The sequence below is a fragment of the Choloepus didactylus genome, chromosome 15 (genome assembly GCF_015220235.1).
Source record: "Choloepus didactylus isolate mChoDid1 chromosome 15, mChoDid1.pri, whole genome shotgun sequence".
In the NCBI taxonomy this organism is placed as follows: domain Eukaryota; kingdom Metazoa; phylum Chordata; class Mammalia; order Pilosa; family Megalonychidae; genus Choloepus; species Choloepus didactylus.
Genome location: NC_051321.1, coordinates 57,690,153 through 57,703,863, shown reverse-complemented (window position 1 = coordinate 57,703,863; position 13,711 = coordinate 57,690,153). Strand labels below are relative to the sequence as shown.

Genomic DNA, 13,711 nt, shown 5'->3' with positions numbered 1-13,711 from the left:
AGTGAGCCCCACCGCCCCATAGAGCATGAGAAATAATAAATTAGTATTTTAAGCTACTAGATCTTGGAATGATTTGTTATCCATTAATATATAAATGACACACCTTCTGTGGTTGGTATTATAAGTTTGGTTTTATGTGTCAGTTTCTCCCATGAGCTTCTTGAGAGCAGGGATCGTTTTACATAATTTATTTCTATATCCCAGAGTTTACTCCCTAAAAAGCTCAATGTGTTCAGGTAAGTTTTGAGCATATATCATGTACCAGGAAATATGCTAGGTTCAAGGAATATGGATGTAAGTTGATACAGTTAAAATCTTCAGCATAGTGCCTAACATATAGTGAGAGCTTAATAATAATTATGTACATGTTATATTAATAAATAATATTATTATTAATAAGAATCTGATTTTTATATTGCCACTACAAGCTCCCTCTGGCAGGGTATCTCATTGACACCAGAAATAAATGCACCGCACACAACCTCACGGAGGGACCACAGATGCCAACAGGAACTGAAAGCAACTTTTCCAAGGAGTGACCAAGTGAAATATTACTGTTTTAGGACAATGTCAGGATGTCCTTAGCTGAGGGGGAAAAACTGATCTAAAGGTTCAATCCTGGCTGCACATTAGACTCTTGGGGAGATGTTAGAACATGCCTATGGCTGGAACTCACCCCACCCCCAGCCCACCCCCAGCCACTCTGTTTTGATTGGTTGGCGATGGAGGGTAGAAATCAGGACTTCTCAAACTCCACCTCCAACCCCAGTGTATCTTATTCAACTCCTCTCTCCCAGTGCCTAGTAGGCACTCACTAAATATTTGTTAAATGAAGCAACTTTATGGTAAGGTAGAAGCCAGTAAAACAACAGCAGTTTTTAAAGACCTAGGCTAGGTGGACGCTCAGGCATGCAGAGTCATTTTGATCTCCTTCTCGGATGCAGGAGAAGAAGGCTGCATCCCTGTAACCCAGTCCAGAGCCCCACACAATGGAGAACTATAAATAGCGGTCCTAGGTCACATGAGCGTTATGTAATACAAGGTTCAGAGAACACAGCCGCCTTTATCATTCAGGCTTAAGTTGCACTGAAATGGAAAATCAGCTGATGCCTTCCCTCTGTATTAGTGTCTCCAAGAGATTAAAGCCCCCCTGAGTTTGTCCAGACCATCTATTGGCCCATATCTGAGGCAGGTTGCCAGTGCCCTTCCTGCTAAGGAATCCCTGCTGTCTTTCCAGATAACAAGTAAGCAATTTCAGCAGAAGAATTATTTTTATTTGCAAAGATAAGACTAGCATTTCCCCAGATCCAAGTGAAAAGGCAGTGCCTATCAGCATTTCAAACACTTGGGAGCACTGGGACACAGGGTCAGAGAGGAGACAGTGTGTGCACTTCCCAAGTCACCCCCATCCCTTCCTCACACACAGATTTGCTGATAGTCTGAAAACCTTTTCTGAACCACCCCCAAATCCACTCTGTGCCCTTTAACTCTATTCGAAGAGGTTTGACATCCTGTAAAAAATGATAGGGTACCCACGCTGCCTGGAAAAGAGATCCCGGAGCTAATCTGAATTGACTCTCACTGTTGGTAAAGGGGACTTTGAAATTATTTTTTCCACAAGTACAAGGTTCAGTACGTTGTGGCTGAGATTGCAACCCTTATTCTCCCTTTCTTCCTTGACACACTGCTAGCCTCCATTTCCCAGCTTCCCTTGCAGTTAGGCATGGCCAAGAGACTGTGTTCTAGTCAATGGTATATGAGCAGAAGTGAAGTGTGCCATGCACAGACCTGGCCAAACACATTTCTCCATTTTATCACCTCTTGAGTGGCTGGAATGGAGGCAACTCTTAGGGTTCCTCTGGATGCCATGGGTGGAAGAATGGTAGAACCTCAAAGTCTGGGACACTGAATGACTGCCTGAAGGAGAACCATTCTCCTATCCTTTTCCTTCCCTTTCTATCCAAAGAGCAAGAAATAAACTTCTATTGTGTTTGAGTCATTATACATGTTAGGGTCTATTTCTTGGAGCAGTTAGCCTTCCCTATCTAGTTATAGATGTCATTCATGTGTTATTGTAATTCAGTATCAAGGACAAGGATCTTAATTTACTTTGGAAGAAAAGATCCCTCAGAATGTCCTACCCAAAATTGAAATTGATATTTTATCAACCTGATCATATATCCAAGAGATAAGCAGTCTTTAAATTTTAAATGTCTTTGTTAACTTTTTATCATAGTAACACACATATAGCTCAATTTTAAAAAATCCATTTTTCCTACTTAAGGACTTTTTGAATTGTCATAGATTAGTATTTCTTTCAGTGAAATACAAATTATATTTTTCAGAAGTTATCAGTGGTGATTCCATCAAGGTGAAGATAGGGGCAGAAAGGAGAAAAAAGGAAACAAAAATCAAATGAAAGTGAAAAATAACCTTCAGTGGAGAAATCAACTATGGTATAGCAGAAATATGGTATACTTTGTCCTGGGCAGACAAAGTAGGCAAAGAGTGTTTGATGGGTAGACCTTGAGTTAATGAGAACTTACACTTGTCAGTGAAGTTGGTAGAATGTTCTCTGAATTGACAAGTGTAGGACCCCACTGGACATCTAGTGCCAAACGTCCGGCAGCAGAAGAGATAAGAACTCAGGACCCCAACTGACCACTCCTCCCACCCCGTTAGAAGAGGGGCTAGGCCTGCCGGAGAGTGATAAAGTATAGTGGCACTCACTTGGGAAAATAGGTAAAAAGTAACTCTGGAGAAGAGCTCCAACATAAATGAACATAAAAATTTATTCTCCAAGTGTGCGAAATACATAAGTCCTTAAAACTCAGGGTCCTAACAGGAAGGATGACATATTCAGCTAAGAAGCACTCTCTCCTTCCTCTGGGTTAGAAGATTTGGCACAGTCTAGGACCTTACTTAAACATTACCACTCGAGAAACCCTGGAACATTCTCTCCTCAGCCATCAGGCCAAATATAAACCCAGTGGCTTTGGAAAGCTTCTGGAATGAGCCTTTCAGCTGAGTTTCATATACCATTCAGAAAAAAGAAGTGGTATAGCTGTGGCTGTAGAGCAGTGGACCCCAAATTCTGGACTTCCCACCCCATCAATAAATACTGTTGAGGAAAAGACACTGCCATGTGACAGAGGGAAGATATTTAAGCTGAGAAACCCCAAGAAGTGAGGCAAACCAACACCAGAAAGAAGCATCCCAGCCTCTGGGACCAGTCCCTACTGCACCCCAGGCCCAGAATGACTGCAGAGGACAGCAAAAAGCACCTTCCAGAGCCTCTTTTTCTTGCCATGTGGCAGTAGTTTGGGGGCTTTTTCACTGTAATTCCTGTGAGTTTGTGACAATACCAATAGATTCTGTACCAGGGCTCCAACCACTTCCACTTGTGCTAGCCGTCCTAGCTGCCCAGAACTCTGGATGAGATATGGTGACCATCGTTACTCCTTCTCAGTAGTGAAGACGGACTGGAATTCTAGTCTGGAATGCTTCTTAGCAAAAGACTCACTTCTCCTTATATTTAGGGACAATCAGAAAATGAGCCTGCTCAAGGATCTCCTCAGTGGTGACTTTTACTGGGTTGATCAGAGGAACAATTCTGGTTGGAGATGGGAAGATGAATCAGCCCTAAACTTCTCCAGAATTCTTTCTAACAGCTTGGTACAAAAGTGTGGAACCATCAACAAAGATGGTCTCCAAGCCTCTAGCTGTAAAGCTTTACAATGGATCTGTAAGGTGACATCAAGTTATGCTTCGACCCAGCTGTGCACGCAGGATGCAGTCCCTTGGCAAGCTCACAGTTCAGGCCCTGAGACCACCTAACCATGGCACTCCCATGTGGACATCATGTACTTAACCAGCAAGCAAGCTCAACACCATGTCACCCTCCATATTCTTGCCACCAGCCTCAGCCCACCTGCACCCTGGAGGCATGTTTCCTGCTCACCTACTACCCTGGAGGGGTGTTTCTTGCTTGCCACTCAATTTCCTGCCTGCCAGCCCTTGTTCACCTGCAGCCTGGAGGGATGTTTTCTGCTTTTTCAGCCACTGTGGGCAGATCTGACCTGAAGCAATCCAGTAGAATTTGTCATCCAGTGTGCTCCATCTATATTTTCTCCAATAAGGTCTGAATCCCAGCTTTGGGAAGTGGTTTGTTCCTTCCTGGGTTAGGCCCCCTTAGCACTAGAGTTCTTTTTATCCTTTATAAGTACTTCCCTATTAAAGTTATTAATTATTTATGTTAAACTTTTCCTATTCAGAGAACTGTGTGGTTTCTACATCTTCATTGGTCTCTGACTGATGCAGCTTACATGTCGTTAAATACAAATGCATAAATAAATGTTTTTAAAAAAATTAAAAATACTATTGAGCACACAACCTAATATATGTATATTTATTTATTTATAATACATATGTGTACTACTGTACTAACATATTAAATATATTTAAAAAATCCCCCCCAAAAAAGGTGTTAAAAGGATATATTACAGTATGTTCTTCCTGCTCCCCATATAGATTGTCTTGTGCACCCCATATTGGACACCACTGCCTTAAATTCTGCTCCCAGAGAAGAGACTTTGACTTCAGAAGAGTGACTGTGATTTTAAAAAAGAGATGAAAAAACCTCTGGCTTGTATTTTAGCTAAGTTACACCATTATAGAGCTGTCCCCCAATTGTTTCTAGGTTGTAAGTGTGGACTGCACATTATCTAACAATACTGCCCTCAAAGTCTGTTGCCTGATTAACCAGAATGATGTGAAATGGAGCTCTTTAAGAGGATGAACCATTTTTGTTTCATTTATCATGCTCTCCTCTAGGATTGGCAGAGTGCCCTAGGGGACATGCTCGCCTGCAGTGCTGCCTGTTGAAAGCAAACATTAAAGAATATATGATGGCATAAAGGAAGTGAAAAATACTTTAGGCCACAAGAAAAGCACAATTAAGGTATAATTCTCACCTGTCATTTGTATATCAACTCTTCTACCTATCTCATTAGGTGGCATTTGATAAGTCACTTAAACTCTCTGATCCTCAGTATCTTCATTCAGTCAATGAGGAAGGTACTACCTTCCTCAAAAGAACGTTGAGCCAAAACCATCTTTAAAGGAAGAACAAGATTGGAAGATTCACACTTCCTTATTTCAAAACTTTTTCAAAGCTGCAGTAATCAAAACAGCATGGTACTGGCACATTATTAGTTAGGTGAGGCTAACTGAATCAGGTTGGGTCTTAGTTCATATTAATGAAGGCCTTATAAAGAGAAGAAATTGGGAGCTATAAGTCAGAGAAGGAGCAAGATGCCAGAAGTCAGTGAAACCACAAGGACATGAAAGAAGAGGACATCACCATGTAACGGGAGGCAGAGATACAAACCACAGAACTCCAAGGATCACGACAAGTCAGAACCAGAATGCTATAGACTCTAGGAGAAAATAAGACTTGCCAAAATCTTGATTTTCAACTCTTCTAGCCTCAAAAATTTATTGTAAACCAATAAATTTTTATTGATTAAGCCAACTCATTCTGTGGTATTATCATAGCAGCCCTACAAACCAACAAAGACAGACAGAGAGAATGATGTAACAAATGTGGCAAAATGGTAAAAGTTGGTGAATCTAGTTTTGTGGGTAGGGAGTATATTGGGGGTCTCTGTATTTGTTTTGTATTATTTTTGCAACTTTCCTGTAAATTTGAAATTATTTCAAAATAAAATTTTTAATTAAAAAAAGAACATTGAGAAGAACAGGATTTTTGCAAACTATGGTGTTGTATACAAATGTAAGGAATTACTATTATAATTAGAATAGTGAGTAAATACTTGTTGGAGTGCACTGAACTGAATAGACAGCTGTTTTAGTTTCTTAGCTGCTAAAACTAATATCATACATTGGGTTGGCTTAACAACAGGGATTTACTGGCTCACAGTTTCAGAGGCTAGAAGGCTTGCTTCCTCTCAGGGTGGGTATATTCTGGCTGGCCAGCAATCTTTGGGGTCCCTTGGCTTTTCCATACATGGCAATGCACGTGGTGGCATCTTCTTTCACTTCTGGGTTCCCTTGACTTCCACCTTCTGGCTGCTCCCTGTGGCTTCTCTCTTTGGTCTTCTCTATAAGGCCTCTATTAATAGGATTAAGACCCATCCTAATTCAGTTGGGCCACACCTTAATTCAAGTAACCTCATCAAGAGGTTGTATTTATAATAGATTCACACCCACAGGAATGGATTAAGATTCATAACATGCTTTCCTGGGGTATGTAACTCCAAGCCACCACAACAGGTGATATAATTCTTTACACTAGGCACAGAATCAATCTGTCCCTCTATTTAAAATTGCTTTCAAAAATGAAATATGTTTATGTAGAGTCCAAATAAATGTATAAACTTTTAGCTAGTTTACACATAAATACATTACACTGTTGACACACATGAGATTGGAAATTTTGAACATTTGTGATTTTAGGGTAAGTAGTAAACAAGTATTGATTTACTTTACAGTTAAAATATATTAAAATATATTTAATTATTATAAAAGTTAAAATTATGTGCTAATTGTGCTTGTGTTTTATTAGGACATTCAATATAGCTCTTATAAAATATTGGAAGCCCAAACACTATATATCATGGGATATTTCTGGGTAGTAGAATTACTCTTAAATTTTGCTTTCTACTTTGTGCTCTCCTGTTCTCCAAATTTTCAATAAATACACTCAACCTTTTTTTCTGATTCCAAAATATTGAAAAGGAAAAAAATCACCTTGTGTTTCCCCCAGTCTTACTTCTCTCTTAGAATGGTGGCTGGTTACAGGCTTTCATTAGAAAATTTAAAAGTTGTTGAAGGAGAGAATGTAAGGGAAAAAATTATCCAGAGGACACAGTCAATTCATAGGAAATATCTAATAAAATTAAAACCTACAATTTAAAATTCTTGAATAAACATCTAGATTTATAGTTAAGTAAAAAATAAAAATAAAGATCTGTCTGCTATGTTTTATGTAAAAACAAGGAGGGATAACATATTCATATTTGACTGAATTTGTGCAAAAAAAACTATTAAGTGTTGCAGGTGTTGGAAGTGTGTGAGATGTGGGAACCTAGCTGATAGGGACAAGAAAGAAGCAAGACTTTTAACCATGTACTTTTTGCTATTTTGTTTGAATTTTTGAAATATCATATGCAAGTAACGACTATGCTAAAATACAATAATAATAATAATAATAAAGCTCCATCTTTTGTTCTGGGTGTCAGACCTCACAGTGGGTTTTGTGTTGGAGGCTGCTGTTGCCGGTAGAGAGATGGATATGCAGGCTGTACAGCCAGGGAAGCTTTGGGAAGGTCCTGAGCTCATTTTCCTCAGCCTGCTGAGTAGTCGTGCTTGGATTTAACTGCCTCCTGTGGCAGCTCGAGGCTCTGGCTATGCAGTGCTGTGTGTTCTCTGCTCTAACCCAGCATGGCTCTTGTCCGCCAGTTGGCCACTTTGAACAGAGCTAGCTGGTTACGTTTCAGAGACCTGCCCTATCCAATAAATTTTCCAAGCCAAGCTCAGTATGAACTGAAAGAAATATGTTTCCATTACAGGCTTGAATTCAGCTAAGCCTGAAGGATAGTTGGGCTAGAAAAGCCTGGGAGGCACCCCCAGAGAAGCCATGCTCCCTCCACACTCTCAGCTAGGATCTGAAGCAAACGGAGCCTGATACTTCCTCTCTTGAGCCCAGCAGTCTACACCCTCAGGAAATGCTGATGGATGGTCCTTGGCTAGCCAGCTGCCACTATTTCTCTGCCTATGTCCTGCCCAGGGGATTTGGGCTGCAGAAGTTGTGTCAATACAGGTAGTCTGGCCATACATCTTAGTTCAGGATTAGTGGATTCTGTCTCATCAGTGATGTTCTATGCTGCTCAGCAAAACATTAACTTTTTGAGAACTGTATTAAAATTAGAAACTTCTGCCCATGAAAAATACCACTGGAAAATAACAAGCAAGAAACAGAATGGGTGAGGGTATTTGCCACACATAAAACCAACAAGGGATTAGTATGGAGACTAAAAACAGCTCTTATAAATCAGTAAGACTCAAACAATTGAATAATGGACAAAGAAGCAATTCACCAAAGGGAAAATGTCAATGGCCAATAATATATAGAAAGACCTTCAGTCTTGAGAAAAGGAAACTAAAACTTCAATGAAATAGTTTCAGACCAATCAGATAAGCAGAAATTTAAAAGTCTGACAAAACCCAATGATGAAGATTATAACATTGGAAACTCTTATAACACAGCAGATGGATGTGTAAATTTGTATGCCCACTTTGGAGAGCAATTTGGAGTTGAAGATGTGCACAAACTATGCATTAGGATGCAACAAGGAAAATAAAAACCATTCCAAATATTTAAACAGAGGAATTATTCCAAGGAATACCTTACCTAGGAAGTGGAATTGCTGAGAAGACAAACGAGACAGCGAGGCAACCAGGGCAGCCACTACCATACCCAGGCTACAGAGCCAAAAGGGTGCCAGTATCAGGAGCTGGAGTCTCTCTACAGAAGCTAAACAGGGTGGGCCTGTCCAAAGAGAACTGGAGGCCCAGAAATGACACCATCTGAGAATGAGAGAGACAGAGGGAAAGAAGCACTCTGGCTTCTCTCTTCATCTTGCCCCTCACTCTCCTGTCAGGGCCTCCCATTGGCTAAACCCAGAAGCAAGCCAGGTGACACTAGAGCCTGGGAAATTAGCCCATGGGGGCCAGGTCCCTGCAATAAAGAGTAGATTAGGGGAGGGCAAGAAAGGGATCTACCAAAAACTCTTTCACATTAGGGAAAGGAGACATATATAAAAACTAATGGAAGCATTGTTCATAAAAGCAAAACACAAGAAACTAGTGTCTTTCAATAGGGAAGAGATGAATAAATTGAATAAGTGGAATACTCTACAGCGGTGAAAGCAAATGAACTATAGCTATGTATATTGAGACAGATGAATCTCATAAAGCAAAGCCAAACCAAAAAAATTTCAAAATGCATAGTGTGATACCACTTACATAAAGCATAAAAACATAAAACAATAGGTAAATTAGATATAGATACATGATAGACAGAGATCTAGAGATTGCAAAAGTCTAAAGAAATGAAAAAATACATCAAATATTTTGGGAGGAGGAGGACATGCATCAAGGAAAGATATATTGAGGGTTTCAAATGTAATAATGAAGCTGGGGGATAGATTCATGGGGGCAATGTATGTTGTTATTTGTAGTTTACTTCTAAAATATTTTGTAATTAAGTTTTAATTTTACTAAACAGCTTAGAGGAGTATGAGTGATATGGGCCTGCCTATTCTAAATGGTAGGAAGAGACTCCATTATCTTTGTATAGGAGGCACGGCTTGACACCATACGGCAAGTGCAGACTGGTCCAAGACAACCCTCCCCAGCTCTCTCTCCATCTTGGCCCCAATCCTGTTGGGCAAACACTCAACCCTCGCCTAACAACCTCTAGGCGTGCAGGTGGGCTCATCTCAGAGGCACCTGTAACTCGCAGGCCTACAGCCCAGCCACTGTCTGCTTTTGCTTTCTGGGGCCTCCATCACTCCCGGCGCACTGGCTCTCAAATGCAACAGGTGTCAAAGCTCTTCAAAGGTCAGCTTTGAATCACTCCATTAGACTTGGGTTGGCATAAAAACAGCTATCCAAAGATCTCAACACCAAAATCTCTCTTCTCCACTAATATTCTTTCTTTGGCCGGGGGATCTAAGCAGGGTCGGCTTCGTGGGTATGCGAACTGTGCAGCACACGGGGCCCTGCACTTAGCCCTGTACTTGGTTTAATGCTCTGCTGTTGCTATCTGGAATTTCTTAACTTTTTAAACAAATGCTCTGCATTTTTATTTGCATAAACCCAGCAAAATTTGTTGCCTGTCCTGGGTCTAAGAGTTGTGGAACAGGGTCTTGGAGCCATTTCCTTGTAAATAAGCAGAACAGATATGGAATTCTGACAACTCTTATCGACCTTAGGCAAAACCGAGGCAGAAGAATCTCCTTACAACATCCTCTTACATTTATTTACGGGCTTACAATGTCTTTCTTACAAGGGTATGGAAAGTCACCAAAGCCAGCACCATGCTGATTTAGTTCAATGCTATGTCCTCACATCCTAGCATATGTGGCTCTTAAGTGTTCAATAAATATTCATTGGGTGAAATAATATTTATAAAACCATTAATTCTGTGCATGTCTCAGAATTGTTTTCAAATAACACTATTTACATGAAAATCGTATGCTGGATTTTATACAGAGAACTTTGAAGAACATGCATAATTCAAAACTCATTTTTCCACAGGGAGATGGTTCTTCAAAATCTATACCAATTGTATATATTTTTGCTTTAATGCTTATTTTCTCAAGATTATCATTAACATTTTATGGAGTACTTGCTCTAAAATGAACCGCACATCATTTCATGGAAGTTATTTGGTCTTCTTTGTGACATTAAAGCACATCTAAAGTTCAATCCAAATTTCTTAATTTTCAGGCCTATTTTTCAGCACTAGCACTGTCATCTCCACTTAATGAGTACTCATAAGATTGTCTCAGAATGTAAAAAATTTCAAATTACAACAGTAAATGTTAAAACAACAGCAGAGTTGTCACTAAAGGCATCTGCAGGGGTTCAAATTTAGCTAAACCACGGCCTGATTCCAACACTGACAAAGGGCTGTAGGTATTTCTGTTTATCAACCAAATTGTCTGTGGCAATAGAATAAACCAGTTTACAGTTCACTGAGTTTGCCAGTCTTGAAATGGAGTTTCAAAAATTGGAGGTATTTGCATTATTTCAAATTCTACACTTAAATGAGACATTACTCAAATTTATTCATAAGCTTTATATTATTTCACATTTACATAATTAAATGCACACAAATGCTACCATACTGTATGTCACCAGGTTATCTGGGTTTTAATGTGTCCATAAACACACTGCTTTCCATTGAACACAGTAACTAATGGTGAGTAAGAAAAGCAATAGCTTTGTGTAGCTCTAGACAACCTAAAGTGGTTTTGGCAGCATCAACAAACACAAAGAATACTTCGTTAAATCCATTTACTCCACATGGCAAATGATAAAGGAACTGAAATATCTGACTAATACTTAATCTTTAAATCTTAGACAAAGTATTTCATTGGAAATAGGGTAGTGCTTTATTTACTCTGATCCAAGTCAAGGTAGCTGGACAGTTAGTTTTCTTTAAACAACATTCAGCTTTGCTGACATCTCATTTTCCAAAAGCAGCTGTTAGCCAAATATAGTATTGTTTATTCACTCCCTGGAAGGCTGTTTTTAAAAAGCTCTTCTGGTAAAAATGTTGCATCACCTAATTGGAGATAACAGGAAAAGTAGGAGTTGCTATTTGTATTTAAATAAACATCTGTTCAAAAATCCGGTTTTCTGTTTGAGAATAATCATTTTATTTTTTTGCCATTAGGCAAACTGAATTATTGTTGTGTTTATTCCTTGCTTTTTGGCCATGGTAAGAAATATTCCAAACGTGATAACACATGAGATACCTCTTGAAAAGGATAAAAAGAGATGAATTTGAGCCCTTTGTCTTTTTTCCTTTTTTTTTTTAATTTTTATTTTGAAATACATTCAAACTTACAGTAACAGTTGCAAAAATAATACAAACCCCACACACAGAATTCCAGCCTACCCCAACCCCCCTCCACCGATACCCAGATCTACCAACTTTAATATTTTGTCACTTTACCATTTCTTTCTTTCCCTCCCTCCCTCCCTCCTTGTCTATCAACCATCATCTACTGCTCTGTCTTCTGAGCATGAGAGCAAGTTGCACACATCCTTTAACAAACAATATAATTCACATATACATTTCCTATGAACAAGAATAGTCATTTATGTAATCACTTTAAGTGTAGTTAAGAAGTTCACGAAATTTACCATTGATGTAAAGCTTACATTCTATATTTCATTTTTTTCCTTGTGTCCTTTTGAGCATTTTCTCCTCTATTCTTAGATCTCATCCAGGATCATCTATACCATAATTGTCATTATCTATTTAGACTGTCTTTTTTTTTTTTCAATTGTGGAAACATATTACAGCATAAATCTTCCCCTTCCAACCCCTCCCAAGCATTCCATTTACTGGGATTAATCACATTCACAATGTTGCAATGCCATCACCTTCCCACCATTCATTACTAGAAATTTCGCTTCACCCGAAACAGAAACCCTACACTCATTTCTTACTAACTCCCCATTGCCCCTTCCACCGCTTCTCATAACCCATACTCTACTTTTCATCTCTATGATTATATTCTCTGATACTTTCTTTGTATTTACCATGGGGCTTAAATTTAACATCTTAAGTCTATAACAATCTTGTTTTCTTTGATACCAATTTAACTTCAATAGGACACATAAACTATGTTCCTCCATTCCCCCACCTTTATGTAGTTCTTGTCAAAAATTACATATTTTACATTGAGTCCAAAACCACTGATTTATCATTACACTTCATGTATTTTAGATCCTGTAGGAAGTAAATAGTGGAGTTAGAAATCAAAAATACAGTAGTATTGGTATTTATATTTACCATGTGATCTTCACTGGAAATCTTTATTTCATCATGTGGTTTCAGTCAATTGTTTAGTGTCCCTTCCTTTCAGCCTGCACAATTCCCTTTAGCATTTCTTATAGGACTGATCTACTGGTGATGAAGTCCCTCAGCTTTTGATTATCTGGGAATGTTTTCATCTCCCCCCTCATTTTTAATCTCCAGGTGTTTGTGAATTTTCTAAGTCTCTGATGATTATTGACTTCTATTTGTATTCCATTGTGATCAGACAATATGCTTTGAATAATTTCAATTTTTTTAAATTTATTGAGGCTTGTTTTATGTCCCAGCCTATGGTCTCTTCTGGAGAAAGTTCCGTGATCACTAGAGAAGAATGTGTATCCTGGTGATTTGGGATGTAATGTTCTATACATGTCTGTTAAATTTCTCTGTATCTCTCTCTCCTTTCTTTGCTTGTCTGTCGGGAGGGCTCCCTTTAGTATCTGAAGTAGGGCAGGTCTTTTATTAGCAAAATCTCTCAGCATTTGTCTGTCTGTGAAAAATTTAAGCTCTCCCTCAAATTTGAAGGAGAGTTTTGCTGGATAAAGTATTCTTGGTTGGAAATTTTTCTCTGTCAGAATTTTAAATATGTCATGCCACTGCCTTCTCGCCTCCATGGTGGCCGCTGAGTAGTCACTACTTAGTTTTACATTGTTTCCTTTGTATATGGTGAACTGCTTTTCTCTTGCTGCTTTCAGAACTTGCTCTTTTTCTTCAGTATTTGACAGTCTGATCAGAATGTGTCTTGGAGTAGGTTTATTTGGATTTATTCCATTTGGAGTTGGCTGGGCATTTATGCTTTGTGTATTTATATTGTGTAGAAGGTTTGGGAAGTTTTCCCCAACAATTTCTTTGAATACTCTTTCTAGACCTTTACCCTTCTCTTCCCCTCTGGGACACCAATGAGTCGTTTTATTTTATCTATCATATTTGGACGTTTTATTTTATCTATCATATTCTTGAGATCCATTTCAATTTTTTCGATTTTTTCCCCATTCTTTCTTTTGTTCTTTCATTTTCCATTCTGTGGTTCTCAAGTTTGCTGAGCCATTGTTCAGCTTCCTCTAGTCTTGT

General features: G+C 38.9%; 1 pseudogene; it reads left to right on the top strand.

The window, feature by feature from the left end:
* The first annotated feature begins 226 nt into the window (after positions 1-226).
* Positions 227-3,837, top strand: LOC119509931 (annotated as a pseudogene).
* Positions 3,838-13,711: the final 9,874 nt, after the last annotated feature.